The sequence below is a fragment of the Eurosta solidaginis genome, chromosome 5, assembly GCF_040869045.1.
Source record: "Eurosta solidaginis isolate ZX-2024a chromosome 5, ASM4086904v1, whole genome shotgun sequence".
NCBI classification, from domain to species: Eukaryota; Metazoa; Arthropoda; class Insecta; order Diptera; family Tephritidae; genus Eurosta; species Eurosta solidaginis.
Window position 1 is genome coordinate 93,734,464 of NC_090323.1, and position 11,612 is coordinate 93,746,075.

Below are 11,612 nucleotides of genomic sequence, written 5' to 3' on the forward strand. Positions count from 1 at the left end.
GGTGCCACGCCCATTGTCCAAAATTTTACTAATTTTCTATTTGGCGCCATAAGTTCAATTCATATACCAAGTTTCGTCGCTTTATCGGTCTTTTGTAATGAATTATCGCACTTTTTCGGTTTTTCGAAATTTTCGATATCGAAAAAGTGGGCGTGGTTATAGTCCGATATCGTTCATTTTAAATAGCGATCTGAGATGAGTGCTCAGGAACCTACATACCAAATTTCATCAAGATACCTCAAAATTTACTCAAGTTACCGTGTTAACGGACGGACGGACGGACGGACATGGCTCAATCAAATTTTTTTTCGATCCTGATTATTTTGATATATGGAAGTCTATATCTATCTCGATTCCTTTATATATGTACAAACAACCGTTATCCAATCAAACTTAATATACTCTGTGAGCTCTGCTCAACTGAGTATAAAAAACGCAATATGTAGGCTACACGAGAACGGAGCCGTCGAGTAACCAAAACAAATGGGTTATACAAATTCGTACACGGTATTTATCAATTTAACTATAGAATTAAAGGATATACAACGAGAAACAACGTTTGACATCCTTTAAACAGTTTTAATAACTATCTCAAAAATTGTCGCTCTGATGCAAACAACTGCTGAGTTATCTACTCAAATTTGTTGAACAAAACGACTTACGTATTTTAAGTATGCTAACCTTTAACCCGGTAAGCAAATTAAAAAAAACGCAACATGTAGGCTACACGAGAACGGAGCCGTCGAGTAACCAAAACAAATGGGTTAAACAAATTCGTACACGGTATTTATCAATTTAACTCTAGAATTAAAGGATATACAACGAGAAACAACGTTTGACAACCTTTAAATAGTTTTAATAACTATCTCAAAAATTGTCGCTCTGATGCAAACAACTGCTGAGTTATCTACTCAAATTTGTTGAACAAAACGACTTACGTATTTTAAGCATGCTAACCTTTAACCCGGTAAGCAAATTAAAAAAAAACAAGTAAGGAAGGTTAAGTTCGGGTGTAACCGAACATTACATACTCAGTTGAGAGCTATGGTGACAACATAAGGGAAAATAACCATGTAGAAAAATGAACCGAGAGTAATCCTGGAATGTGTTTGTAGGACATGTGTATCAAATGAAAGGCATTAAAGAGTATTTTATGAAGGAGTGGGCCATAGTTCTATAGGTGGACGCCATTTAGGGATATAGCCATAAAGATGGATCACGGTTGACTCTAGAATGCGTTTGTACGTTATAGGTATCAAATGAAAGGTATTAATGAGTATTTTAAAAGGGCGTGGACCTAAGTTTTATAGATGGACGCCTTTTCGAGATATCGCCGTAAAGATGGACCAGGGGTGACTCTAGAATGCGTTTGTACGATATGGGTATCAAATGAAAGGTGTTAATGAGCATTTTAAAAGGGAGTAATCCTTAGTTCCATAGGTGGACGCCGTTTCGAGATATCGCCATAAAGGTGGACCAGGGGTGACCCTAGAATTTGTTTGCACAATATGGGCATCAAACGAAAGGTGTTAATGAGTATTTTAAAAGGGAGTGGGCCTTAGTTCTATAGGTGGACGCCGTTTCGAGATATCGCCATAAAGGTGGGCCAGGGGTGACTTTAGAATTTGTTTGTATGATATGGGTATCAAATGAAAGGTATTAATGATTATTTTAAAAGGGCGTGGGGCTTAGTTCTATAGGTGGACCCCTTTTCGAGATATCGCCATAAAGGTGGACCAGGGGTGACTCTAGAATTCGTTTGTACGATATGGGTATCAAATGAAAGGTGTTAATGAGTATTTTAAGAGGGAGTAGGCCTTTCTGGACCAGGGTTGACTCTAGACTTTGTTTGTACGATATGGGTATCAAATGAAGGGTGTTAATGAGTATTTTTAAAAGGGAGTGGGCCTTCGTTCTATAGGTGTTCGCCTTTTCGAAATATCGCCATAAAGGTGGACCAGGGGTGACTCTAGAATGAGTTTGTACGATATGGGTATCAAATTAAAGGTATTAAAGAGAGTTTTAAAAGGGAGTGGTGGTAGTTGTATATGTGAAGGCGTTTTCCAGATATCGCCCAAAATGTGGACCAGGGTGACCCAGAACATCATCTGTTGGATACCGCTAATTTATTTATATATGTAATACCTGCCAAGATTTTAAGGGTTTTTTATTTCGCCCTGCAGAACTTTTTCATTTTCTTCTACTTAATATGGTAGGTGTCACAACGATTTTATAAAGTTTTTTCTAAAGTTATATTTCGCGTCAATAAAACAATCCAATTAACTTACCATGTTTCATCCCTTTTTTCGTATTTGGTATAGAATTGTGGAATTTTTTCATTTTTCGTAATTTTCGATATCGAAAAAGTGGGCGTGGTCATAGTCGGATTTCGTTCATTTTTCATACCAAGATAAAGTGAGTTCAGATAAGTACGTGAACTGAGTTTAGTAAAGATATATCGATTTTTGCTTAAGTTATCGTGTTAACGGCCATGCGGAAGGACAGACGGACGACTGTGTATAAAAACTGGGCGTGGCATCAACCGATTTCGCCCATTTTCACAGAAAACAGTTAACGCCATAAAATCTATGCCCCTACCAAATTTCAAAAGATTGGTTAATTTTTGTTCGACTTATGGCGTTAAAAGTATCCTAGACAAATTAAATGAAACAGGGCGGAGCCACGCCCATTTTTAAATTTTCTTTTATTTTTGTATTTTGTTGCACCATATCATTACTGGAGTTGAATCTTGACATAATTTACTTATATACTGTAAAGATATTAAATTTTTTGTTAAAATTTTACTTAAAAAAAAAAAAAAATTTTTAAAGTGGGCGTGGTCCTTCTCCGATTTTGATAATTTTAATTAAGCGTACATATAGTAATAAGAGTAACGTTCCTGCCAAATTTCATCATGATATCTTCAACGACTGCCAAATTACAGCTTGCAAAATTTTAAATTACCTTCTTTTAAAAGTGGGCGGTGCCACGCCCATTGTCCAAAATTTTACTAATTTTCTATTTGGCGCCATAAGTTCAACTCATATACCAAGTTTCGTCGCTTTATCGGTCTTTTGTAATGAATTATCGCACTTTTTCGGTTTTTCGAAATTTTCGATATCGAAAAAGTGGGCGTGGTTATAGTCCGATATCGTTCATTTTAAATAGCGATCTGAGATGAGTGCTCAGGAACCTACATACCAAATTTCATCAAGATACCTCAAAATTTACTCAAGTTATCGTGTTAACGGACGGACGGACGGACGGACGGACATGGCTCAATCAAATTTTTTTTCGATCCTGATTATTTTGATATATGGAAGTCTATATCTATCTCGATTCCTTTATATATGTACAACCAACCGTTATCCAATCAAACTTAATATACTCTGTGAGCTCTGCTCAACTGAGTATAAAAACGCAATATGTAGGCTACACCAGAACGGAGCCGTTGAGTAACCAAAACAAATGGGTTAAACAAATTCGTACACGGTATTTATCAATTTAACTCTAGAATTAAAGGATATACAACGAGAAACATCGTTTGACAACCTTTAAATAGTTTTAATAACTATCTCAAAAATTGTCGCTCTGATGCAAATAATTACTGAGTTATCTACTCAAATTTGTTGAACAAAACGACTTACGTATTTTAAGCATGCTAACCTTTAGCCCGGTAAGCAAATTAAAAAAAAACGCAATATGTAGGCTACACCAGAACGGAGCCGTCGAGTAACCAAAACAAATGGGTTAAACAATTTCGTACACGGTATTTATCGATTTAACTCTAGAATTAAAGGATATACAACGAGAGACAACGTTTGACAACTTTTAAACAGTTTTAATAACTATCTCAAAAATTGTCGCTCTGATGCAAACAACTGCTGAGTTATCTACTCAAGTTTGTTGAACAAAACGACTTACGTATTTTAAGCATGCTAACCTTTAGCCCGGTAAGCAAATTAAAAAAAAACAAGTAAGGAAGGCTAAGTTCGGGTGTAACCGAACATAACATACTCAGTTGAGAGCTATGGAGACAAAATAAGGAAAATCAATCTGGGGTAACCCTGGAATGTGGTTGTATAACAAGTGTATCAAATGAAAGGTATTAAAGAGTATTTTAAGAGAGAGTAGGCCATAGTTCTATGGATGAACGCCATTTAGGGATATCGCCATAAAGGTAGACCAGGGCTGACTCTAGAATTTGTTTGAACGATATGGGTATCAAATGAAAGGTGTTACTGAGCATTTTAAGAGGGAGTGGGCCTTAGGCCTATCGGTGGACGCCTTTTCGAGATGTCCCCATTAAGGTGGACCAGGGGTGATTCTATAATGTGTTTGTACGATATGGGTATCAAATGAAAGCTGTTAATGAGTATTTTGAAAAGGAGTGATCCTTAGTTCCATAGGTGGACGCCGTTTCGAGATATCGCCATAAAGGTGGACCAGGGGTGTCTCTAGAATGTGTTTGTACGATATGGGAATCAAATGAAAGGTGTTACTGAGCATTTTAAGAGGGAGTGGGCATTAGGTCTATAGGTGGACGCCTTTTCGAGATATCGCCATTAGGGTGGGCCAGGGGTGACTCTAGAATGTTTGTACGGTATGGGTATCAAACGAAAGGTGTTACTGAGCATTTTAAGAGGGAGTGGACATGAGGTCTATGGGTGGACGCCTTTTCGAGATATCGTCATTAGGGTGGGCCAGGGGTGACTCTAGAATGTGTTTGTACGATATGTGCATCAAACGAAAGGTGTTACTGAGCATTTTAAGAGGGAGTGGGCATTAGGTCTATAGGTGGACGCCCTTTCGAGATATCGCCATTAGGGTGGGCCAGGGGTGACTCTAAAATGTGTTTGTACGATATGGGTATCAAATGAAAGGTGGTAAGGAGTATTTTAAAAGGGAGTAATCCTTAGTTCTATAGGTGGACGCCTTTTCGAGATATCGCCATAAAGGTGGACCAAGGGTGACTCTAGAATGTTTGTACGATATGGGTATCAAACGAAAGGTGTTACTGAGCATTTTAAGAGGGAGTGGGCATTAGGTCTATAGGTGGACGCCTTTTCGAGATATCGCCATTAGGGTGGGCCAGGGTGACTCTAGAATGTGTTTGTACGATATGGGTATCAAATGAAAGGTGGTAATGAGTATTTTAAAAGGGAGTAATCCTTAGTTCTATAGATGGACGCCTTTTCGAGATATCGCCATAAAGCTGGACCAAGGGTGACTCTAGAATGTTTGTACGGTATGGGTATCAAACGAAAGGTGTTACTGAGCATTTTAAGAGGGAGTGGGCATTAGGTCTATAGGTGGACGCCTTTTCGAGATATCGCCATTAGGGTGGGCCAGGGTGACTCTAGAATGTGTTTGTACGATATGGGTATAAAATGAAAGGTGGTAATGAGTATTTTAAAAGGGAGTAATCCTTAGTTCTATAGGTGGACGCCTTTTCGAGATATCGCCATTAGGGTGGGCCAGGTGTGACTCTAGAATGTTTGTACGATATGGGTATCAAACGAAAGGTGTTACTGAGCATTTTAAGAGGGAGTGGGCATTAGGTCTATAGGTGGACGCCTTTTCGAGATATCGCTATTAGGGTGGGACAGGGGTGACTCTAGAATGTTTGTACGATATGGATATCAAACGAAAGGTGTTACTGAGCATTTTAAGAGGGAGTGGACATTAGGGCTATAGGTGGACGCCTTTTCGAGATATCGCCATTAGGGTGGGCCAGGGGTGACTCTAGAATGTTTGTACGATATGGGTATCAAACGAAAGGTGTTACTGAGCATTTTAAGAGGGAGTGGACATTAGGTCTATAGGTGGACGCCTTTTCGAGATATCGCCATTAGGGTGGGCCAGGGTGACTCCAGAATGTGTTTGTACGATATGGGTATCAAACGAAAGCTGGTAATGAGTATTTTAAAAGGGAGTAATCCTTAGTTCTATAGGTGGACGCCTTTTCGAAATATCGCTATTAGGGTGGGCCAGGTGTGAATCTAGAATGTTTGTACGATATGGGTATCAAACGAAAGCTGTTACTGAGCATTTTAAGAGGGAGTGGGCATTAGGTCTATAGGTGGACGCCTTTTCGAGATATCGCCATTAGGGTGGGCCAGGAGTGACTCTAGAAGGTTTGTACGATATGGGTATCAAACGAAAGGTGTTACTGAGCATTTTAAGAGGGAGTGGACACTAGGTCTATAGGTGGACGCCTTTTCGAGATATCGCCATTAGGGTGGGCCAGGGGTGACTCTAGAATGTTTGTACGATATGGGTATCAAACGAAAGGTGTTACTGAGCATTTTGAGAGGGAGGTGTCATTAGGTCTATAGGTGGACGCCTTTTCGAGATATCGCCATTAGGGTGGGACAGGGGTGACTCTGGTATGTTTTTGTACGATATGGATATCAAATTAAAGGTATTAATGAGGGTTTTAAAAGCGAGTGGCCCTTAGATGTATATGTGAAGGCGTTCTCGCGATATCGACCAAAATGTGGACCAGGTGATCCAGAAAATCATCTGTCGGGTACTGCTAATTTATTTATATATGCAATACCACTAACAGTATTCCTGCCAAGATTCCAAGGGCTGTTGATTTCGCCTTGTAGAACTTTTTCATTTTCTTCTACTTAATATGGTAGGTGTCACACCCATTTTACAAAGTTTTTTCCAAAGTTATATTTTGCGTCAATAAACCAATCCATTTACCATGCTTCATCCCTTTTTTCGTATTTGGTATAGAATTATGGCATTTTTTTCATTTTTCGTAATTTTCGATATCGATAAAGTGGGCGTGGTTATGGTCAGATTTCGCCCATTTTTTATACCAAGATAAAGTGAGCTCAGGTAAGTACGTGGGCTAAGTTTAGTAAAGATATATCGGATTTTGCTCAAGTTATTGTGTTAATGGCCGAGCGGAAGGACAGACGGTGGGCTGTGTATAAAAACTGGGCGTGGCTTCCACCGATTTTGTCCATTTTCACAGAGAACAGTTACCGTCATAGAATCTATGCTCCTACCAAATTTGAGAAGGATTGGTAAATTTTTGTTCGACTTATGGCAATAAAAGTATTCTAGACAAACTAAATGAAAATGGGCGGAGCCACGCCCATTTTGAAATTTTCTTTTATTTTTGTATTTTGTTGCATCATATCATTACTGGAGTTGAATTTTGACTTAATTTACTTATATACAGTAAAGATATTAAATTTTTTGTTAAAATTTGAATTTAAAAAAATTTTTTTTTAAAAAGTGGGCGTGTTCTTCATCCAATTTTGCTAATTTTTATTTAGCACATATAGAGTAATAGTAGTAACGTTCCTGCCAAATTTCATCATGATATCTTCAACGACTGCCAAATTACAGCTTGCAAAACTTTTAAATTACCTTCTTGTAAAAGTGGGCGGTGCCACGCCCATTGTCCAAAATCTTACTAATTTTCTATTCTGCGTTATAACGTCAACCCATCTACCAAGTTTCATCGCTTTATCTGTCTTTTGTAATGAGTTATCGCACTTTTTCGGTTTTTCGAAATTTTCGATATCGAAAAAGTGGGCGTGGTTATAGTCCGATATCGTTCATTTTAAATAGCGATCTGAGATGAGTGCTCAGGAACCTACATACCAAATTTCATCAAGATACCTCAAAATTTACTCAAGTTATCGTGTTAACGGACGGACGGACGGACGGACGGACATGGCTCAATCAATTTTTTTTTCGATCCTGATTATTTTGATATATGGAAGTCTATATCTATCTCGATTCCTTTATATATGTACAACCAACCGTTATCCAATCAAACTTAATATACTCTGTGAGCTCTGCTCAACTGAGTATAAAAACACAATATGTAGGCTACACGAGAACGGAGCCGTCGAGTAACCAAAACAAATGGGTTAAACAAATTCGTACACGGTATTTATCAATTTAACTATAGAATTAAAGGATATACAACGAGAAACAACGTTTGACATCCTTTAAACAGTTTTAATAACTATCTCAAAAATTGTCGCTCTGATGCAAACAATTGCTGAGTTATCTACTCAAATTTGTTGAACAAAACGACTTACGTATTTTAAGCATGCTAACCTTTAGCCCGGTAAGCAAATTAAAAAAAAACGCAATATGAAGGCTACACGAGAACGGAGCCGTCGAGTAACCAAAACAAATGGGTTAAACAAATTCGTACACGGTATTTATCAATTTAACTATAGAATTAAAGGTTATACAACGAGAAACAACGTTTGACATCCTTTAAACAGTTTTAATAACTATCTCAAAAATTGTCGCTCTGATGCAAACAACTGCTGAGTTATCTACTCAAATTTGTTGAACAAAACGACTTACGTATTTTAAGCATGCTAACCTTTAGCCCGGTAAGCAAATTAAAAAAAAACGCAATATGTAGGCTACACGAGAACGGAGCCATCGAGTAACCAAAACAAATGGGTTAAACAAATTCGTACACGGTATTTATCAATGTGACTCTAGAATTAAAGGATATACAACGAGAAACATCGTTTGACAACCTTTAAATAGTTTTAATAACTATCTCTAAAATTGTCGCTCTGATGAAAATAACTGCTGAGTTATCTACTCAAATTTGTTGAACAAAACGACTTACGTATTTTAAGCATGCTAACCTTTAGCCCGGTAAGCAAATTAAAAAAAAAAAAAAACACAATATGTAGGCTACACCAGAACGGAGTCGTCGAGTAACCAAAACAAATGGGTTAAACAAATTCGTACACGGTATTTATCAATTTAAACCTAGAATTAAAGGATATACAACGAGAAGCAACGTTTGACAACCTTTAAACAGTTTTAATAACTATCTTAAAAATTGTCGCTCTGATGCAAACAACTGCTGAGTTATCTACACAAATTTTTTGAACAAAACGACTTACGTATTTTAAGCATGCTAACCTTTAGCCCGGTAAGCAAATTAAAAAAAACGCTACACGAGAACGGAGCCGTCGAGTAACCAAAACAAATGGGTTAAACAAATTCGTACACGGTATTTATCAATTTAACTCTAGAAATAAAGGATATACAACGAGAAACAACGTTTGACAACCTTTAAACAGTTTTAATAACTATCTCAAAAATTGTCGCTCTGATGCAAACAATTGCTGAGTTATCTACTCAAATTTGTTGAACAAAACGACTTTCGTATTTTAAGCATGCTAACCTTTAGCCCGGTAAGCAAATTAAAAAAAAAACACAATATGTAGGCTACACGAGAACGGAGCCATCGAGTAACCAAAACAAATGTGTTAAACAATTTCGTACACGGTATTTATCAATTTAACTCTAGAAATAAAGGATATACAACGAGAAACAACGTTTGACATCCTTTAAACAGTTTTAATAACTATCTCAAAAATTGTCGCTCTGATGCAAATACTGCCGAGTTATCTACTCAAATTTGTTGAACAAAACGACTTACGTATTTTAAGCATGCTAACCTTTAGCCCGGTAAGCAAATTAAAAAAAAACGCAATATGAAGGCTACACGAGAACGGAGCCGTCGAGTAACCAAAACAAATGGGTTAAACAAATTCGTACACGGTATTTATCAATTTAACTATAGAATTAAAGGTTATACAACGAGAAACAACGTTTGACATCCTTTAAACAGTTTTAATAACTATCTCAAAAATTGTCGCTCTGATGCAAACAATTGCTGAGTTATCTACTCAAATTTGTTGAACAAAACGACTTACGTATTTTAAGCATGCTAACCTTTAGCCCGGTAAGCAAATTAAAAAAAAAACGCAATATGAAGGCTACACGAGAACGGAGCCGTCGAGTAACCAAAACAAATGGGTTAAACAAATTCGTACACGGTATTTATCAATTTAACTATAGAATTAAAGGTTATACAACGAGAAACAACGTTTGACATCCTTTAAACAGTTTTAATAACTATCTCAAAAATTGTCGCTCTGATGCAAACAACTGCTGAGTTATCTACTCAAATTTGTTGAACAAAACGACTTACGTATTTTAAGCATGCTAACCTTTAGCCCGGTAAGCAAATTAAAAAAAAACGCAATATGTAGGCTACACGAGAACGGAGCCATCGAGTAACCAAAACAAATGGGTTAAACAAATTCGTACACGGTATTTATCAATGTGACTCTAGAATTAAAGGATATACAACGAGAAACATCGTTTGACAACCTTTAAATAGTTTTAATAACTATCTCTAAAATTGTCGCTCTGATGAAAATAACTGCTGAGTTATCTACTCAAATTTGTTGAACAAAACGACTTACGTATTTTAAGCATGCTAACCTTTAGCCCGGTAAGCAAATTAAAAAAAAAAAAAAACACAATATGTAGGCTACACCAGAACGGAGTCGTCGAGTAACCAAAACAAATGGGTTAAACAAATTCGTACACGGTATTTATCAATTTAAACCTAGAATTAAAGGATATACAACGAGAAGCAACGTTTGACAACCTTTAAACAGTTTTAATAACTATCTTAAAAATTGTCGCTCTGATGCAAACAACTGCTGAGTTATCTACACAAATTTTTTGAACAAAACGACTTACGTATTTTAAGCATGCTAACCTTTAGCCCGGTAAGCAAATTAAAAAAAACGCTACACGAGAACGGAGCCGTCGAGTAACCAAAACAAATGGGTTAAACAAATTCGTACACGGTATTTATCAATTTAACTCTAGAAATAAAGGATATACAACGAGAAACAACGTTTGACAACCTTTAAACAGTTTTAATAACTATCTCAAAAATTGTCGCTCTGATGCAAACAACTGCTGAGTTATCTACTCAAATTTGTTGAACAAAACGACTTACGTATTTTAAACATGCTAACCTTTAGCCCGGTAAGCAAATTAAAAAAAACGCAACATGTAGGCTACACGAGAACGGAGCCGTCGAGTAACCAAAACAAATGGGTTAAACAAATTCGTACACGGTATTTATCAATTTAACTATAGAATTAAAGGATATACAACGAGAAACAACGTTTGACATCCTTTAAACAGTTTTAATAACTATCTCAAAAATTGTCGCTCTGATGCAAACAACGGCTGAGTTATCTACTCAAATTTGTTGAACAAAACGACTTACTTATTTTAAGCATGCTAACCTTTAGCCCGGTAAGAAAATTAAAAAAAAACGCAATATGTAGGCTACACGAGAACGGAGCCGTCCAGTAACCAAAAAAAATGGGTTAAACAAATTCGTACACGGTATTTATCAATGTAACTCTAGAATTAAAGGATATACAACGAGAAACATCGTTTGACAACCTTTAAATAGTTTTAATAACTATCTCAAAAATTGTCGCTCTGATGCAAATAACTGCTGAGTTATCTACTCAAATTTGTTGAACAAAACGACTTACGTATTTTAAGCATGCTAACCTTTAGCCCGGTAAGCAAATTAAAAAAAAAACGCAATATGTAGGCTACACAAGAACGGAGCCGTCGAGTAACCAAAAAAAATGGGTTAAACAAATTCGTACACGGTATTTATCAATGTAACTCTAGAATTAAAGGATATACAACGATAAACATCGTTTGACAAGCTTTAAATAGTTTTAATAACTATCTCAAAAATTGTCGCTCTG